The following is a 20,792-nucleotide window of genomic DNA, read 5'->3' as shown; positions in this document are numbered from 1 at the left end:
GCAGTTCGGCTGGCCAAGAGCAAACCCCAAACTGGGCTGACCTTGTTTGAATCCAGAATTACAGGATAGACCCAGCTCTTCAAAATCGACATAATTTTTAGGGTGCCTGGTGGAATACTCAAGAAGCTAAAACTGGGCCGAAATCACCAAATACCTAATGCTACAAATTCTACTTGGGCACATTTTGCCCAAGAGTAAAGCAACATCCAATGAATTTGGAGGAATGAGGAATGTTGTTTTACCAAAATATCTTGAGATTCATGTATGGTTAAGTTATTTGCTTCTTGTACAATTTTGGCGATCCTCCTTTCTCTGTTGTAAATCAGTTCCAATCTTTTTTTTCCTCAGTTGATTTCTTTAGATTGCAAGTTTCTTAATTAAGTACCCTATCTTTGAGAGGTGGAAGTGAGGAATGAAAATATATTTAATATAGAGGAAAGGTTTTAATTCCAGGAGAAGAAAGTAAAATATGAAGAAGGTAGCAATGGATGGAAATTCAGTGCCTGAAATTTTATATTTTAATGATAGCTCAGATAAATGACTAGAAAATTTACATTTAAGGAGTTGACACTAAATTGGAAGGGGATGAAATGAGTGAGCTTCTAACTATTGTTTAACCATATTCCATGATTATAAATACTTAATCAGGTACATTTCTGGGGTTTTTACTATTCAAACATAAAACTTTGAGCCTTTGAAAATATTATATTTTATTATTCTAAAATTACACATGCTTTTCAGTTTCTTCAAAATGTGATATGTTTTTTCTGACCAAACATCATTGCCAGTGAAGGTTCAGAGCTACAGTTTGACCCCTTCTGGCAAATTAAATACAATTATGCAAACTACTAGGATTTGGGGTATAATCTAATTAATGTGGTACATGTGGAGCGGATAATAATTTCTCTGGTTGAAAACTAGCTTTTCTTATTCTATGTCTGAACGAAGATTTAGAAAACACTGTACTATGTAAGCAAGATTTTGTTATCTTATGCATTCTGTTTGCTCAATCCTATCATGGACATGTTTAGATTGGAATCTTCAAATGATGACCTTTTTTTTTTTTTCCAGAAAATGTAATAAGTACAATGCAGGATATTCCATGAATCTAGGAAAAGATTATTTCAATTAGAGATGATTGCTTTTTCTCTGATAAAGTGCAAACATAAAACTGCTATAATTTTTCTCTTTATATAGCCGCAATCAGTGTCAAATATGATTTAATAGAGATAATTCTGTTCCTTTAAACATAAAAGTTTAAGGGCTTAAAACTGATGTGGATTAAATGCATACCAAATAAATTTCAATCACAGATTTTCTGACTGATACTTACAATCCTGAGATTGAGTGCATTATTTTTTTTTAATGCATGAATTCCATTAGCATTAATCAGTGCTGCATGTGTGCAGTGAGCTGAAATCAGGAAAGAATTTTCTGTGGTATTCATTACCGAACAAATGAAAGGAATTATCTGTCTCACGTGGAGAAAAGAAGCTTTTTTTTTCTTTTTCTTTTTTACAAAAGTGAACTTCATACGTAATAGGAGTTCTGGCTTATCAGCATTGAATACTAGTGTTCTAATATTTCTAAGAAAATGTACAGAGTGTACAGGGCAGGGGTTTTCTCATGCTGGGCCTCTGGTGTGGAATTGCCATTTCCAAATGCGTGAACACAGTCTCTGCCCATTTGTTCCGTGGCTTCTCGGGGAGACTGCCAACAAGCATGCCAGCTCTCAAGCGGTATTGTGCAAAAATTTCTAGCCCATAAGGATCTGGACTTTTATTCAGAGGTAATGTTCAATGTCATAAAAGACCCTAAACAGCTGTTTGGGGATAACAACTTTTAGAAAGCAGTGGCCTGTGTTAGCTCTTTATTCTCTTTTAACAAGGAAAACTCAGGTTGGTGGATAAAAAGAAAAAAAAGCAAATTCTGTTCAGAGTTCTAATACTATCTTTCAGAATCTGCTTGTAAACCTGTAGTGACAATGTATTCCTAATAAATTGGCAATATTTGTGCTGTGAGTTTATGTAAAGGTATTACAGATAAGCACATTTCTAAGTGTGTCTTATTTATTTCTAAGTGCAGCTATTTTCATTATGCCAGTGTTTCTCACCCTTGAGCTGTGGATCCCTGGATTGGGAAGGGTGGTACAAAGTCAGAGAGAAAAAGGAGGCTTAATATTTCTGGTATTATTAAAAATACAGCTACATTACTGTGGTAGGGGAGAGCCCTCTAATAATTTCATACTGAAAATGAAAACAAATCATCTCATATCTTGGATATGCTTCAAAATTAGCCGGGGTGAGGTGAGTAGGTGGGTTATAAGTGGAATAAGATTAGTCGTGGGTTGATAATTGTTCGAGCTGAGTGATAGATACATGGAGATTCATTATAGTCTTCTCTTTAACTTCATGTTTTTATAAATATTCCCAAATAGGCTTCAAAGAGTATCATGTTCAAAAAAGTGGAAACCACTGCTTTATACTAAATTATCAAGTAGTTTTGTCTCCCATTGGGAACACAAGTAATGACAAATATAATAGTCAAGGTGGTAAAAGCAAAGTTTGAAATAGGTTGCTAGGAACCATGTAAGAGATACATTCTCAATCACTTATTTATAATGGGTGCAGCCAGATCTATTTTTTTTTTTTTTTACCCTTAACCTGATCTTTATCTCACACCAAGGATTAAAAAGGGAAAACAGTATCCAGACACCCGTAATAGGCTTATAGGATGCATTGATTGAGACAAGACTAATAATTAAAACCCATCTCACAGTAACCTGTCAAATCCTCCTTTCCCACTCACTTTCTGTCTCCTGCCTCCCCCCTCTTTATTTCTCTCAAATGCAGCTATATTTATTGAAAGTTTGCAGATAATGAATGGCCTTTTCCAAAATTTAAGTGGTGAGCACAAATTAGAATGTGTCCTTTTGGTCTATTACTCACAGCGGATTTGTCTTCGGCAACTATTTTACTTTTCTTTGGCTTTGGCAAGCTATTCAGAACAACATTTCCTTCTTTTCAATCTAATGCAGGGCGATTGTTTGGTGTTGATACGACATTGGCTTTTCCCATAATTTAGCTTGGACCGTTTTACACTAGGGAGTTTCAAAGTGTTTAGATTGTACAAACTTTTTTCTGAACACTTTTGTAACATAACTCCATGTTCTAACAGCCCCACCAAAGTTGTTTTTTGTACTTCCCACTCCCCTGAATTTTCATTAAAATTCAGTTTCATGTAAGTTTGAAGATTTATTGTCACTTTGTCCCAAAGATAATTTTTAAAAAGGAGAGAGATTGTCATTTCCTGCTTGATGTGTTATTATTCCTATGTACAATGTCAGTCTTTTTGTTTACGTATCTGCCATTCCATCAGGGTAAGTAACTTCCTTAGTAGTCGTTTGGAGCAACTCCTGGACGCATGTGATGCAATCCCACGTGTCAGCTAGGTGAGTTACTGGGATTCTGGGGGGGGTGGGTGTCAAGTATTATATGATCCTGTGTTCCTATATTATATAAGGAACTTGTTTATTATAGGATTGCTGATCACTACAAATCACATGATATTGTATGATTATTTTACATTAGCGTCCAGCATTTTATCTCTTCTCACCTGTTATTCATGATGAACTGGACAATTAGTTTTAAGATGTGGTAAGAGAAGAATCAGGCAGACAACTGTAAGAGATGTTGATGTAGATGAATATTTCAGTTAGTTCAGGTTGCTTTAGTGGAGAATCGCTATAATTCTTGTGCTTTCAGGGTATTGCCTTCTGCCTTTTAAGTAGATTTTAGAGATAGTTTTAGAACTATCTACATTTCTTATGGCAATATTAGAAATAATAGAATAGCTTAATAAACTTTTCTCATAATAATACCTGATGTAATCTAAATACCATAGCAATTTACCACTCACCCCATCCATTTCACAGTCTTTGAATCATTGAAGTTTCTTTTATAGTCAGATATTTAACATTATTTTTTCCCTAAAACTCATGTTTTCATTCTGTTTCACCCATGAAATTTAATTCTAACAGCATATATGTTTATGCTTGGCCATCTTTTGTTAATGACTTTATCATCTTTCATTTCCACAAGTATATTTATGTAAATTTTAAGTTTAAATTTAAAAAATTCCCTGTGATCATGAGGCCCAAACTTCTGGATGAGTCACCATTACAGTGATTAGTCTGCAGTTGATGGAAACAACCAAAAAAAGGTTAAAGGATTTGACAATTATTAAACTTAAGAAGTAAGTATAATTTTGTTAGAAATGCTTCTCTTAATAAGATGAATATAAGATGAATTGGTCTTTTCAAATTTCTAAACAATTCTGTTCCTATTTTCTTCTTTTGTTTTAGAGCTTTCATTTTGTTTTACAATTAGTTCATGTATCTATTGAAGAATAATTATCACTTATTGCTAGAATGAGACAGATTCAGCATCAATATAGTCCTTATTTTTTATTTTTATAGCTGCATGCCCTGAGAAGCTTTATTTACGTATATAGGTAGATGGTACTGGAAGGAGGGTTTTTGTTTTTTTATGGAAATTTACTTAATCCTTCGAATTGCTTCTGAATTACGTGGCTGAAATCACTCAGTAATCTTTGATGAAAAAATATTTTTGGAGATCTATAAATGGACAACAAAATGAGATCTCACACTCAGCCACTGTTTCCTACCTCTCTTTTCTAGAACCTCTTAAACGAAACACTGAGATCTCAGCAGGTTCCCTAGGACCTCCCACATGCCGTCCTACCCTCAGCCTGAGTCCAGCTCCTATTACCACTGCTTCTCTGACTAGCCATTCAGTAGGGGGTGGTCAACAGGCAATATACCCACCATCTGGCTCCTCCAATGGAAGAGATCACCTGGCACCAAGAGAGAGCCACCACTGCTTCTAGGTGACTGGATGTGTGGAGGCCAGGCCCCAGATGCACTTTCTACAGTAGAGTCCCATTCTTCTGTCTTATCCTTATCTGTGAATCGTGGATAATATTAATATGTGCCTCACAGAGCTGAGTCAAGGCTCAGTTGATATGGTATATATGAAGCTGCTTGGGAAATTTAAAAAATGCTGCATGAATATTAATTGCTACGTGTTGAAAGTATCTGAACATCATCTGTCCTGACCCTGTTGGCCTTTTCAAATAAATCAGGGACATGGTGAGAAACAAGTGAAATGTGAAAATACAACCTACCCATTTGGACCTGCTATGTGTCTTATTCTCTGAAGACTTGATTTCTCAGCAATGATCTCATTAACTAACAAAAATCCCCCTTTTCTGATGAACATTTAAGGTCAAGAGGTACTTTCCTCAGCAGTATCTCCTTTAAATAACATTTGATGCTTTCCTTCTCACTTCACATTCTATAGAGTGTTGAATAAGAGCACTCTATCTTCTACCTTGATCTTACAGGCTGGATTGATCCTGGATAATCCCCACTACAGAAAGGGAATTAAATTTAGATACAATCATAGATGCAATGATGAGGAGACTTAGGTATTTCTCCTTATCTTTTCTCTAAATAAATCTAGGTAAAAATAAGAATTAAAATAAGGAAGCTTAAGGGAAAGTGACTAAGGGGCACTTAACCAGTTGCGTAGAACTTTCTTGCACACATAGTTTATTTGTAGTTTCTTATAAAACTATGAATTTTTACATGGCAAAAATTAGACATAGAATCAAATTCTTAACAGAGCCATTATTGTATTTAAAAAAATATTTTTCTTTATTTTGAAACATCTTGATTATTGACCGGAATTTTGCCTCAAATCAATACCCCACAACAACTCCTGTTGCTGTAAATTTGGATGCTTCATATTGAGTGAAAAATCCCTTTCCAAACTCCGAGGTCAATGAATTTGCACAAAGGTAGGATTTGATGACATTTGATACTGAAGTGTCTTGATGCAAAGGTCGGGAAAAGATTACTGTGTCAGATAACATTTATTGTGCACCCACTGAGGGTGTGACACTCTACTAAGTATTAAGGATGAGACATTTTATGGATCTGAAGCACTCCTCAAAAGTGAGACTGATTTACTAAAGAAAACGTGAACCTGTCTGTCAATGGACATAGTCATGGCTTTTATGTGCTCACTGCTCAAACTCTAGTGGCTCTTTTAAACTCTGCTTACACTTATGTCAGAGGGAAGCGAGACATCAAGCCAATGACACATTAATGAGCTAGGACTATCGGGAATAATATGTTAGGAGACTGGATGTAACTAAATATGGAGAGTCACCATATTAACTAGTACAGTGCTGAGAATTTTGCTCAATTAACATCTGTTGATGAGACTTTTCAAAGATCCTTCCTTTCCAAAAATCCCTTTTAAAACTACGTATTTGGGGTGCTCTGAGCTCTGAAACCCATCTTGTATTTTCTCTGCACAAAAAGAAATAGATACCGCGCTCTTTTGAGACTACTTGATAATTTTTTTTTCTCTGTATGCTGTATGGCAAGGGTCACATTTCATTCTTTTTCCATCTGAGCGTCGCCTTATTGCAGCACCATTTGTTGAAATTTTGTTTGGTTTGATTTTTTCGTTTATTTGTTTGGGAAGTGCATGGGCTGGGAATCGAACCTGGGTCACCTGTATGGCAGGTGAGAATTCTACCACTGAACTACCCTCACACCCTTACTTGATAATTTTTTAATTACCTTTTCCTTTCACTTTAGTAGTTCCCACATAACATAACTTTTCCAAAAGTCTGTAGATATGCTCCTATCTATTTTTTTTCCAGCTGAAAAGAATTCCTGATGTTTCTCTGACAGAGATGAATAAAGTATTTGCTAAGAAACAATTGTAGTCAGCCTAAAGGAGATTTCGTTATTACAGAATACTTATTTAAAGAACATAAATATACACAACACATGAATTGAGTAGATCCTGAGTACCTTCCCATAGGGTCAGGAAAGCCTCATAACTGATGCATGATGTGCAGCATTGGATCTTAATTGGAACAGAATTGTCTTATGACAGGCCAACAAAAACTTGGCATTGATGCATAATTAATGAACTGGGAAATGGATTAACAAGATTTCTCTCTAATTAACGTTTCCCTAATATTTGGCATGAAAGCAAAGCTGCATCAATTAGTAGAGCAAGTGTTTTGTGTGTGTGTGTGTGTGTGTGTGTGTGTGAGATTGTGTAGGGGGGTTGTGTGTCTGTCTGTGGGTGCAGCTTGGCATATTTCATTTGCAGCTTTTTTCCTTCTCTGCTCTTAACCTCCTTCCTCATTTCCAGCCCCTCTCAGGCTTTTTGTTCTTCTCAGGACTGCCATTAGGGTTTTATATGTGAATGAGGGGGAAGGGTGGCAGAGTGAATGATTCCATTTTTAGATGGATATCTATGTATCAGTTAATCAATATTTCCTAATCGAGGTGTTGAAAATCCCTCTGTTTCTTAGAGCAAAGAGGACATTATGCTCTGTGTGTGCAGCTTAGCTACCATTAATGCTAATGGAAATCATGCAGGCAAAGCCCCTTTCTCGAGTTGATAACATGTGCTAGTGCATATTCTCATCAATTACACAGTCACTCTTAATCATCCTGGGAAGCGGGAGAGGAAAATCCTGCTGTTGAGCCAGAGCAATTGCGTAGGGATTATTGGCCAGCATTCATATCTGAACTGAAAATCTTACTTGTTTCTTTTCCTTTTAACTTACTCTATTTTTGTTAATTAAGTCACGTAAACCCCCTAGGAAGTCAGAGAATTTGTGCGTATTTGTGCATGGGGTAGGGGGTAATGAACAATAAAGGAACATTGAGGGCAAAGAAGAAAAATAATTCACTTTCATATTCTAGTACTATAAAAGCGTAACTCATCTTCCCAAACTCTTGAATTTGAGTATATGTCTTTCCCACGTAAGAGGTTCTATGTAATGGACAGTTGGGTATGTATTTTTAACTGCAGACATGATAGTGACTATTGAAAGATTTACTTTCGTATTCTTATCTCTTCGCTCAGCAGACATTTATGGAGTCTGTTATGGCTCAGGTAATAAGTACTACAAAGACTATTAAGACTAAGTTTTTGCCTGATGTCAGGAGCTTCCTGGCTGGCAGGAGAGATGCACGCACAGACAGCTTAGTGTGTTACAGCTGACGTCCAAGCCAGAGAGTGGTGGACAGTGAGACTGGAGAGCTTGGGAGGGGGTTGGGTCATACCATGGAAAGCCTGGTGTTCCATGTTGAACTAGTCAGGGTAAGAACTGTCATAACCAGTGATGATCTAACGTGATGGAAGTGGTGTTCCCCTTCCTGGAAAAGTATAATGTTTCCATCCTGTGTCTCTGCCTCGGTCACGAAAGTCCACTGCCAGCACTTCTGCATTTGCCCATGGACTGGGAAAGAGCTCGAGGAATTAGGCCTGGGGTAGCGCTGGATGGCACACTTCACCTTGCCCCATGGTTATCCTATGCCTCACTTTATACCTGAATTTCCAGCACAACAATTAGGAGTGTCCCCTTCCATGCTCAATGTGTCTGATTTGGACAGTAAATTACATCGTCACCCTAATTTCTCTCACGTTCTATGGGCCAGAATCACAATCACGTGGTTGCACCTAACATCATGGTAGGCTTGAAAATCTAAACGATGAGGATGTAAAGCAACAAGTTTTGAACGTAACCCACTCACTCTTCCTGCTAAGCTTAGTGAGGCCCTGAAACGTTGTCTTCCATATCCACTGCATTTTAAACTCCTCCACCTAACTAGTGACATTTCTTTGAAGTTTCCAGTTTATCTTTTTAAAAATTTATTTTATTTTTTAAATACCAAAAAACATAAAGCAAATGCAAACATTCCTATTTTGATCATTCTGTTCTACAAATATAATCAGTAATTCACAATATCATCACATACTTGTATATTCATCACCATAATCATTTCTTGGAACATTTGCATCTATTCAGAAAAAGAAATTTATACATACCATACCCCTTACCCCTCCCTTTCATTGATCACTAGCATTTCAAACTAAATTTATTTTAACATTCGTTCCCCCTATTATTTATTTTTATTCCATATGTTCTACTCGTTTGTTGACCAGGTAGATAAAAGGAGCATCAGAAACAAGGTTTTCACACTCACACACTCACACTGTGAAAGCTTTATCGTTATTCAATCATCATCAAGAAGCATGGCTACTGGAACACAGCTCTACATTTTCAGGCAGTTCCCTCCAGCCTCTCCATTACATCTTGAATAACAAGGTGATACCTACTTAATGCATAAGAATAACCTCCAGGATAACTTTTCGACTCTGTTTGTAATCTCTCAGCCATTGGCGCTTTGTCTCATTTCACTCTTCCCCCTTTTGGTCAAGAAGTTTTTCTCAATCCCTTGATGCTGAGTCTCAGCTCATTCTAGGATTTTTGTCCTGCATTGCCAGGAAGGAAGGTCCGCACCCTTGGGAGTCTTTTCCCAGGTAGACAGGGGGAGAGTGGTGAGTTTGCTTGTTGTGTTGGCTGGAGAGAGAGGCCACATCTGAGCAACAAAAAAGGTTCTCTTGGGGGTTAACTCAGTCTAGTTTATCTTAAAATTCATTAGCAGTTTGCATCCTACTTCGTAACATATTTGTTTTTATAAAAATAAAAAGAATGTTTTCTTTGGTAAAAATACTGTTTCTACCAATGGTACCACACTAAAGCCAGGTATTAATAACAAGGCCTTGACACAATACGTGTGTGAAAGTATCTTGTACTGTCCATGCAATTTTTCTGTAAACCTAAAACTGCTCTAAAAATAAAATTTCTTCTTCTTTTTTTTTAAAAAAACTTCACATATAGAAGTTGCTCCAATAACATTTGTTTAGCTTTTTATTTTTTAACTTCTGGGAAAACCATGTCACAAAGCCTTGGCTGATGAATACCCAACTTGAGACACATACTACTGAACAGTATGAGGCAGAAAAGATTGACCTGGACAGATTTTCATGTCAGCTAGAGCACCCTACAGCTGTGTGGAGCATGGGCAGGGATGGAGGTTCATAGGGGAAACCAGTTCAGGCTGTTACAGTCACCCAGGTGAGACATAACAAAGGACCTGATTTAGGTTAATGATAGGAGGAAGTCAAAGGAGGGATGGTGCTTACAAATGCTAGGGTATTAAATCAATAGCACTAAGTCAAAAAAAAAAAGATAGAAATTATTGGCAAGTATGACTATGTAAAAATTAAATGTCTCAGCAAAAACATTTAAAATTAAATTTGAAAACAAAGGACAAACGGGAGAAAAAATCTGTGATGATACACAAAAGATATGAAAGATGAGAGCGTTTGTAGCCCTGGTATACGAAGAGGTATTACAAATCAATAAGAAAAAAAAAGACATTCTACTAGAAAAATGAATGCAGCAATTCATTAAAGAATATAATTGGCCTCCAAAATGTTAAAACCTTACCAGTGATTTAAAAAAATGCACATAAAAACATGTGCTATTTACCATGACTGAATTAGTAAAATAGGACACATGATAGCACAAATATATGTACAAGGACATTAATCTCAGCATTGTTAGAGACAGAACATGGAAAATATTTGAAAAAAAATTTTCAAAATTGAAAAAATAATTTCTTTCAATGAAAGAGATGTTAAATAATTTTATATTCCACTAATGGAATATTATACAGTCGTTAAAAATGATTTGTAGATCTATATTTGTTGAAATAGACAGAGGCCCATGGCCTATTATTAAGTAAAAACAGGTTGCCAAATTTGATGTATAACTTGTCTCCTCTTTATCTAAAATTATCTGTGTGTGAGAGCAAGAACGTGCATGTGTGCATAGAGAGATGTCTAGAAAGATTTTCAACAAAATATTAAGCAGTGCTCTTTTTGGAAAGTAGAATTGGAGATGGTGTCTATTTTTTCTTTATAGTTTTGAAATTAAAAATATAGATATCATGTGTTATTTATATCATTTTTACATAAACAAAACATTTTTTGGTATTTTGGGAAAAAAAACCAGCAGGTACTTTTGCCCTTGGGGTTAACAATGAGGAGGATTTGGCAATGAGTTGAATGTGAAAAGTGAAAAAGAAGGATGGTCAAGGATGATTTCCAGCTCACTCGTCCTTATAATTCTCTGGCGGTGGATGAAAGGCAGCCACCCCCCACCCCCGCCCCTGGTCTCCTGTCCGTTCTTCCCCATCGTCATTCCTTCTGCTTTGCAACTTTTCATCTTAGATTCTGCCCCTCCTAACTCTGTCCCCTGTCCTCTTTGGAAGGCTTGTTCCACTGTTGATAACCCCTCGGCAGTCTCTGCCTTCTTTCAGAGTGGCAGAAGATTAGAGAGAGGAGAGATGTAACTGGAAATGACTAGCCAAGATAGCCTCACATTGGTGTGGGCTGTTTTGATGCCAGCACATGCTGCCAGTTCCACCCAACCTGGTGTCTAAGAAGATGTGGGAGCTAATAAGAGATTTGTAAGGAACCAGTCCTGGTTGGATCTGTCTCATGGTGTTTGAAGTGGCCATTCCTGTATAGGGTGAGGATATCCAGTGGGTTCTGAAGTTTAAAGAAGGGTAGGGAAGCCCTCACACTTACTTGGAATGACTAATTAAAGCAGGCATAGGAGGTTGGGTAATAGCAGCATTGGCCAGTCCTGCTTAACAATTTAAGAGGACTGTCAACTCATTTGTTTTTTTGCATTGCTGTTCACCTTACGAACAATTTAAAAAAGGGGACAGGGGTGCAAGCTATTCAGACTCAACCCTAACTGCTGTAATGTTGGGGCTTGGCAAGTCAAGAAACATTAAAGATTGAAGTCAGGGATATGTCTGCTTCTTGACTCTTATTCTCTAGGGCCACCACGCCCCAGACCCTGTCTCTGCCCTTCTTGTCATCACTGAGATCTTTGCCACTTGAGGCTGACTCAGCCCAGCCTTAAAGGGCTAGGACATTTCTTAGTATGCCTTGAATGCCTGCCAAACTATTGTTTCTCACTATTATTGTCTAAAAGACAACGTGTACCAGAAATGTGAAGCAGGAAATGTCCATCTGACCTTATTACGGTAGAAGAAATTTTCCAGAGTCCATATGCTGATGTAATTATTTTAAGAAATTTTTTCTTTTAAGTGCTTAGCGGTCAGATCTTCTGAACAACCGTGTTCGCTGTCACACTCACAGGCGTAGCACATAGCACGTTATCTCTCTTTTAGATGAACAAGACTATAATTGGTGCAGCAGGGTTTTAGGTTATTTTCTAATTAGGTTTGGGGGAGTTCTTTCTGCTTGCTTGGTTTTTGAGCATGTGTTCATGTATATGTATGTGTGTGTGTGTTGAGAATATATATTTGTCAGTCTTAATTTTTATGTTCTTTGTAAAGTTTTAAATTTATTTTATATAGCACTTTCCCCATCCTCAAAGGCTGAGACCACATACCTTATTCCCTTTTACTCCAATATTGTGCTTTGTACCTATAAGTGGTAGCAGACAAGTTCAATATACACTGGCTGGTTGGTTACTGTTCGTAAAAGTACATTCAATGAACATTTTTATTTTGGTAAAATAAACTAATCTCTTTTTTATTTTGGTCCTATCCTCATCAGCACCAATCCAATATTTTGAAATGAAAGAAGATGCTGTACTCATTGAAGGGGTGAGGGTTAAAGTTTAAATTGTCTCTAGGGATTAAATGAGGGGAAAACTACCCCACAAATCCGGTGCCTTTTCAAGTCTTCACTTGCCATTCCCACCTCCCGCCCATCCCCTGTAATCTATATTCTAGATTTGGACTCTATAGGTTTGCTTATTCTAGCTGTTTCAAGTCAGTGAGATCATGCGTTATTTGTCCTTTTGTGTGTGGCTTATTTCCCTCAACAGGGTGCCTTCGAGGCTCATCCATGTCGTCACATGTATCAGGACTTCATTCCTTTTTAAGGCTGAATAATAGTCCACTGAATGTATATTCCACATCTGATTTGTCCATTTTTCAGTTGATGGATACTTGGGTTGCTTCCACCTTTTGAAATGCACGTGGTTCCTGTTTGGAAGGATGGAAATGTTTTAGTAACGGGTAGTTGTGACGGAGGCACAACATTGTGAGCAAAATTAACGGCACTGAAATATATATCTGAATATGATTAAAGGGGGAAATGCTAGATTGTATATTTTGGCAGCATGGTCCAGGAATCGAACCCAGGTCTCCCGCATGAAAGGCGAGCCTTCTACCACTGAACCACCCGTGCACCCTCGAATAAAAATTTTTTAAAAACACTTTGTTCATTGAAATTTTGCACAGTGAACTGAATATACATTTCTAATGAGGGCAACATATTGAACATATTGTAATGATGTTAAATATTTCATGTATTGAAACGAAACATCCATAAACCATTTACTAGGCAAAGAAAAAAAATCTGGTGCCTTTTTTCTCCTGAGGAAACAAAATGCAATGAACTGTGCTCTGTGAAAGAAAGGAAGCAATAATTGTTTTCCTCCACCATTGTATACCTCTCTGGTTTAAAGTAAAGCTGAAGTCAACCAGTAATTTATTTTTCTAGCATATTTTTAAGTGTGACATTTGATTTACATAAGTACCAAAAATATGGTCTTAATTCATATATGATCATATGCCTTTTTCTCTCTGATTTATCTTGAGTAACTTCGTATTCTTTTATTTTATATTTGTTTAAATTCATGATCTTTTTATCCTATAGCCTATTTATCAGACAGGCTCCATTTCATCCCATGTTTTAGTTATTCTTTCTCACCAGACAGTTTTACAGATTCCCAGAAGTCCTTTTCTCCAGTTAAAATGTTATCACTAGTAGCATTATTTCTAAGGCCAGTTTGAAGTTCTTTACTCTAAAAGAGAAGAGCAGCACGAATTCCTTAAGGGGAACTATAGCGATTGAATGACTGGTATTCGGCCAAGCTTTGGCTACCTCTTTCCATCACCAAAAGCAATCAGGTGAAAAGGGAAAAGTTCACTTAGTCAATTGTGTTTTGTCTTCCTGGCTCCAAACATCCTATCTATTTTGGGAAGTTTTCTCTCATTGAATCCACTGGGCATGTTTTATGGACAATGAGTCTTCATTATGTAGCCGTATAGTAAAAACTTTTGAGTGAGAAAAAAATTTATTTTAAAAAGAAAAGTAGCCATTTCAGAAACAAGTGAGGTCAATGGGTATCTTATTGTAGGAGGGGGAGGATGGGAGAGACACGGAAGTAAGAGGAAGTCGTATGTCAGAGGGCTCTGGGCACATTTTCCTGAAGTACCTTAGCTATGCATAAATGTGTTCTATTTTAGCCAATCACAATAGTTGCATTTTCCCCTTTCTCACATGAAATTATAAAATCAATAACTATTTTAAATAAGACAAATCTTTGCTTTTCAAGGATTCCTCTTCCTCTTCCCCAAGTCTCTAACCAGTTGAAATTTCATCCTTTCCAAACACCTCAAAAGCTACTCGAGTTTTGTCAAAAAAAGAAAAGAAAAAGAAACATTGTTTTGAAAGGCTAGGCCCATTAGGGAGTCATCCTAAGTTTCCCTAACGTTTTCCAGCCAGCAAAGAAGTATGGCAAAACGCCTTTCCAGGTCTGTATATACTGGAGCGTCCATATAAACCAGAACAACAAATTAATGGCCCCCAGTGAAAACATGAAACGGTAAAACTATAATGCAATGTATTTCTGTGCCTCAAGTAGAAACTTTGTATTCAAAGGTTAAGGGGACTTAGTTTTTTGTATATTTCAGCTTTGTATTGAATTGTTCTTTGTGTTCATAAAATATTTAGAGATTACACGAGGAAGAAAGACTTCTGAATCAAAGACAAGATTCACCCGATACACTTCTGTTAGGTGTATTCAAGACAGCAGGCTCCAATAAAGGGCCCGTGTTAAATTCATCAGCACCTGTTGCTCATGTTTTGATTTCCCAATTAATGCAAATATGGAAGGACATCAGTTAATTAATATTTGAGGATTTTTGTCTGGGTGTATACTCATCATAATGTTCCAATCACTAAGACTGTCGTTCATATTGCCTTGGGAAATTGTAAAGGTGAATTTTTACAGATGAAAGCATAGCTTAAAAACTTAGATAGTAATTGCTTGAATATTTTAGAAAAATATGTAATGCTATTTATTTTTCAGGATGAGGTTATTACTAAACCAAAATCCTCAAACTGTGAAAAAGTAAAGGAAAATATGAGGTGAGAACAATTTTTTTAATTCCAAAGATATAGTTAATCAATGATATTTTTATTATTGATTTAATATTCATAAAATATATAAGGGAGTATATAAAAGATACTGGACCAAAAGCACAATCAACAAAAGAAAATACAGGGTGTTCAAGGGTAGTTCAGTGGTAGAATTCTCACCTGCCATGCAGGAGACGCAGGCTCGATTCCTGGTCCATGGTCTTCCCAAAACACAAACAGACAAGCAAAACAGACTAACAAAATCAAACAAACAATAAAAAAGTCAGCAAGTGGTTTTGCAATAACAGGATATTCACGTGGAAAAAATAATGAAATGTGACCCCCCATGCAGCCTACAAAATAAATAAAGAAAACATAGATAAATGGACTTCATAAAAATTAAAAACATTTATGCATCAAAGAAATTTCAAGAAACTTGAAAGATAACCTACAGAATGGGAGAATATACTTAGAAACCTTATCTGATAATGTTTCATATCCCGAACATATAATGAACTACAACTCAACAACAAAAAGACAGTGTTTTTAGAAATGGGCAAAATACTTAAATAGACATTTCTCCAAAGAACATAAACAAGTGGAAAATAAAAACCTGAAAAAGATGTTCAACATCGTTTGTTATTAGGGAAATACAAATTAAAACCACAATGAGATACTACTTCATACCCCCTAGAATGGCTATTTTTTAAAAAAAGGAAAGAATCATGTGTTGGCTAGGATGCAGAGAAATAGAACGCTCATATATTGTTAGTGGGAACGATGGATACCATTTGCATGGTATATATTTTTCCCATACTTCCACTTCATTCTACTTGTGTCTTTAAATTTAAAGTGTGTTTATTTTAGGTAGCATATAGTTGGTCTTGCTTTTATTATCCATTCTGGCAACCTCTGTCTTTTGATCATTGTGTTTACTCCATATACATATAAAGTAGCTACTAATAATGGATTTTCTTCTGCCATTTTGCTATTTGCTCTCTGTAAGTCTTATACCTTTTTTGTACCTCAGTTGTTCCATAAATGCCAGCTTTCATGTTTATTTGACTTTTTGTAGTGTACCATTTTAAGTCCCTTCTCTTTTCCTTCTCTATGTATTTTTCGGATATTTTCTTTGTAATTACCATGGAACTTAAATTTAATATCCTAAATATGTAGCAATCACATTTTTACACCAGCATAACTTCACTGCATACACATACACTGTCCCTACAAACTTCTGTCCCTCACCTTATTCTTGTACTTATTACAAATGTATATCTTTATACATTTTAGGCTCCAAATCTGTAAATTTCTCATTCCTTTTTGTACTTTTGCATTTTAGAACCTGTAAAAGTCAAAAGTGGAATTACATACCAAAAACCAAAAAACAAGACCATGGTACTGGCATTTATAATTACCCATATGGTTTCTTCACAAGAGGTCTTTAGATTCCATGTTGGCTGGTGCTCTCCTTAAGAGTTTACCCCTCCTATTGAGAAGATCATTCTGAGGGAAAAGTAAAGTAAAAGGTCCTTCCCATCTTTGCTGAGCCTGTATCTTATTCTGGGCTTGTGCTTACTTCTGGTCTTAGGAATTCCCTCACCTACAGGATTTGTATGCTCTTTCTGGTCTTTTTGTGAAGACTTTCCCCCTTCCAGGTGCTTAATTGTATGTCTTAAAGCAAGTAAGTAATCCTTTGCTCCAGGCTTCTCTGACTTAGTTGTTTCTTATACTGTTTGAGCTGTCAGCAAGCTGCTTCTGCCTGCAGGACAAATTATGGGAGGGTGAGCCAGAGCCCAGTTTCCTGATTCAGTCTCTCAGGCTACCACCCAAAAGCTCGGCATGGACATAAGGTCAGCACAGCAGGTATATAGAAGTTACTCTGCTCCCTCTGAAACAGGGCCTGACACCCACAGTGGAAGCTTTTTTCAAAGCTACATTTTCTTGATTTGGTACTCATCCAGTGACTGCAACCCTTCAATGTTTCCTGGAGTTTTGAGAAAGATGGGTCTGCCAATTGTTACTAGTTGTTCAAAGATTCTGTTGGAAAATTTACCCTGGAGTATCTTATGCTGCCATCTTGGTTGACTAGAAGTTTTCCCTAAAGGTTGTAAATGTTTTGACGCCACTGTTCTTGAACTATTTTGTGGGTTTCTGGGATTAAAAAAAAAAAAAAGAAAAAACAACTCTTTTTTACATTCGATAAGATGAGGTTGGTTCAAATTCCCCAGATTTTATTTTATTTATTTATTTTTTAATTAAGAAGGTTATTATTATTATTATTATTTTTTACATGGGCAGGCACTGGGAATCAAACCCGGGTCCTCTGGCATGGCAGGCAAGCGTTCCTGCCTGCTGGGCCACCGTGGCCCGCCCCTGGATTTTATTTTCTGACAAATGCCTTACTGTTTATCTTAAGTGCAGGTCACTTATTGAGTGTATGCTCAATGAATACTTTTGACTAATTAATATATAACTTCATCAGGCCCTGAACTTGGCATTTGTTTAGAAACTCCTATCTTGAAAAATAGTGCAAATAATTTTTGCAAGCAAGATCAGGAGAAAGGAATGATAAAACCACTTAATAAGAAAAACCTTACATGTAGTTGTTTGTGTACATTTAATACTTTGAGATGTTCTAGGCCCATGTTAAAAGAATTCCAGTTCTAGGTCTGCAATCTGTACACTTAGTTGCAAGAGGCATCTTTTTAGCATCTGCTCTTGACTAGTTCACCACATGTTTCTTACAGTTTCTCTTAAGCTTTGGTGTTTTTCCTGTCTGCCCTCCCTACCCTTTACTTCCAAGCTCCCAATCTTCATAGAGGTTCCTATGCCCTCTTTTTTGTGTTCTTACCTGAGTTTTTGTGTAAATCACTATCTCACCACTAGTCTATTTGCCCTATATTTTCATTTCTAATTTCTTAGCAGTGCATTTGAACAGCCATAGATAAGCCTTAGACCCTCTATCATGGATTGATTGCACATGATCTTTTACCCATCGGTTCTAGTTTCCTGGTTCAGTTATCATTCTAATAAGGATGTTATGGGTAATTGGTAGAAAATGAGGCTGGAAAGGTTTGTAGAGGTGGGGAGTGAAGGGCTTCAAATGCTATGCCCTTCACGGGATATGCACACACATACATACATAAGTGCACCTTTGTTGAACTCTTACTATATACCAGGCAGTATTCTCATGTAAATATCATGATGACTCTTTAAGGTAAGTCTTTCTACTGAAGAGGGAACTGAGACCAAGGAAAGCTCAGTACACTTCCCAAGGTTTCACAACAGGCTAATCTAGATTTGTTTTACCCAAGATCCTGAAGTTGTAAGCACTATCCTAATATATGTGTATATATTAAATATATTCTATCACTGGGAAGCCTTAAGAGTTCTCAAGCATAGGCGTGAGATGATCATTTCCGTGTGTGGGGTGGGGGTGGGGGTTGGGGAGTGGAGCATAGCTAAATCCAGAGGGAATAACAGAACAATGTAAGAAAGTATAGAAGTCTTGAATTATATATAACATAGACATGCAAAAAATAGTTGAGTGTTTAAGTGAGCACACTGTTATTTAACATGTTATCTGCAATATTTGTTATTCCTTAATGAGGAGAATTCACATATCACTCAAAATTTTCAATGTTAAATTTGTATCACAACAATAAAAAACTATCTGACTTTGTAGAAAACAATAAGGCAAGAAAGCTCAAAAAAGTTCTTTCAAACTTTGCCATCAGGCATTAATTTCTTTCTCAACCTCTCTCATAGCTCTCTAGAACAATACTACAGCAAACCTTTATTTTGTTGGCACCTATTAGCCAACTTCTATTTTCTCTCCACCAGGCTTCCTACCCCTTACCAGTCTGGACTGGGTCCCATATCTGTACATTCCTGTAGTACTTTCTTCTTACTACTATCCTAGAACATATGTCACCATATACAAGTCCATGATCTCTTAGCTGCAATTCCAAAATCCAAAAACCTCTGAAAATCAAAAACTTATATTATGTTTGATACAAAAACTTATTTTAATGCAAAACCTGACCTGAACCAACATGAGGCTGTTATAGTTTAATATCTCCTTGGGATGAATGTTTATATTTTACCACAGAAATATTACTTTGTTTGTTTACAAGGGTACTGTCCCGGGTTCTGTTGGAGGTGTTGCCTATAACATATACTGTCTTATTTTTCTAAATTTCCAAAAACATTCTTGATTCTTGAGCATTTTTAGCCCAAATGCTTTGTATGAAGGAAGTAAAGAACTGCACTGTCACCTACCATGGTGGTTTGAAGCAGTATGCACCCCAGAAAAATATGTTCTTAACTCTAATTCATTCCTTTGTGCATAAACCCATTGCAAGTAGGACCTTTTGATGGGGCTACTTCAGTTAAGATGGAACCACCTTATTCTGGATGAGTCTTAATCCTCTTACTGGAGTCCTTTATAAATAGAATGAGTACAGACGGAGAGAGAGAAAGCCATGGAAGCAAGCAGCTGAAATCAGTGAAACCAAGAAAAGAAGGGAGAGACCAGCAGACACCGCCAGGTACCTTGCCATGTGGCAGAAGAGCCAAGAATCTCTGGCAGCTGGGCTTAGGGAAGAAAGCGTCGCCTTCGGGATGCCTTGATATGGACATTTTCATGACCTCATACAGCAAACTAATGAATTTCCATTGTTTAAGCCAATGCAACTCATGGATATCTGCTTTAAGCAGCCTAGGAATTAAAACACCTACTTACTAGCTGTTGTCCCCCGCAGATTGTGAACTCTTTGGAGGGAGCTGCAATTCTTCACACCTGCCTGCAGTCTAGTGTGTTTTTAACAAATGTTGAACCAAGGAATAAGCCGAGGAATATTTGTTATGATTTTAATGTATCAATCTTTTAATAGATCAGTCTTTCTCCATTCTTATTTTTCAATGTTACTACTTTGAGAAAGTTTCACTATAAATAGAAATATTGACCAGATTGAAAAATCAGTGATAGAACCAAACCAAGAATAATATCATGTTTCCTGGGTTTTAGAGCAGTGTTTTCTTACCTACATAATACAAATATCATGACTGTCAGATAAATCAAAGGCCAAAAGAAACTACTTTCCTTAAAATGTTATTGAAAATTTACTAGTTGAAAAGTTGAAAAAAAATAAAAACCCATCATACTGTTAGCAAGTATGTAATGAAATGGGAATTGGCAAGTAATATTAGTATGAGCATGGATTGTTAAAATCAATCTAGCAAATACTTTTCAACATATATCACAAGGCTTAAAAATTTACATCTGCAGTAGAATAATAGGACACTAGCACACACTACTACAGAAACATTTGTGTTCCTGAGGTATATCGGTTTAGTTTTTTTCTTTGGGAGACTCTAACAGATTAGTTACTTTCTCTGAAAGCAACCAATATTACATTTTGTAAGTCCTGCTATGTTAAACTTTTTATATGAAAAATTTTATGGCTTTTTTGAATTCCAACATCCTTTTTAAATGCTATAGGTGCTATTCCACCTTGTTGGAATATGTCGTATAAGATATGACAAGATAGTTTAAAAATCTCTGTGTACTATACTGTATTGGTTTTGGCCAATAACTCTGTTATGCTACAATATTATACCACA

At 36.5% G+C, this 20,792-nt stretch overlaps 1 long non-coding RNA gene across 2 annotated transcripts in view; it reads left to right on the top strand.

The window, feature by feature from the left end:
* The window catches only part of LOC143649422 (uncharacterized), a 141,603-nt gene that overhangs the window by 104,492 nt on the left and 16,319 nt on the right, over positions 1-20,792 (top strand). The window contains exon 1 of one of the 2 annotated variants that reach the window (XR_013158987.1): positions 3,088-3,451. The exons of the other annotated variant lie outside the window; for it this stretch is intronic. This is a non-coding gene — a long non-coding RNA (uncharacterized LOC143649422). Of the gene's footprint in view, positions 1-3,087; positions 3,452-20,792 lie in introns of those variants that run through there. 2 annotated transcript variants of the gene reach the window in all.

Source organism: Tamandua tetradactyla, chromosome 11 (assembly GCF_023851605.1).
Source record: "Tamandua tetradactyla isolate mTamTet1 chromosome 11, mTamTet1.pri, whole genome shotgun sequence".
Classification (NCBI taxonomy): domain Eukaryota; kingdom Metazoa; phylum Chordata; class Mammalia; order Pilosa; family Myrmecophagidae; genus Tamandua; species Tamandua tetradactyla.
This window is presented reverse-complemented; position numbering and strand designations above follow the sequence as displayed.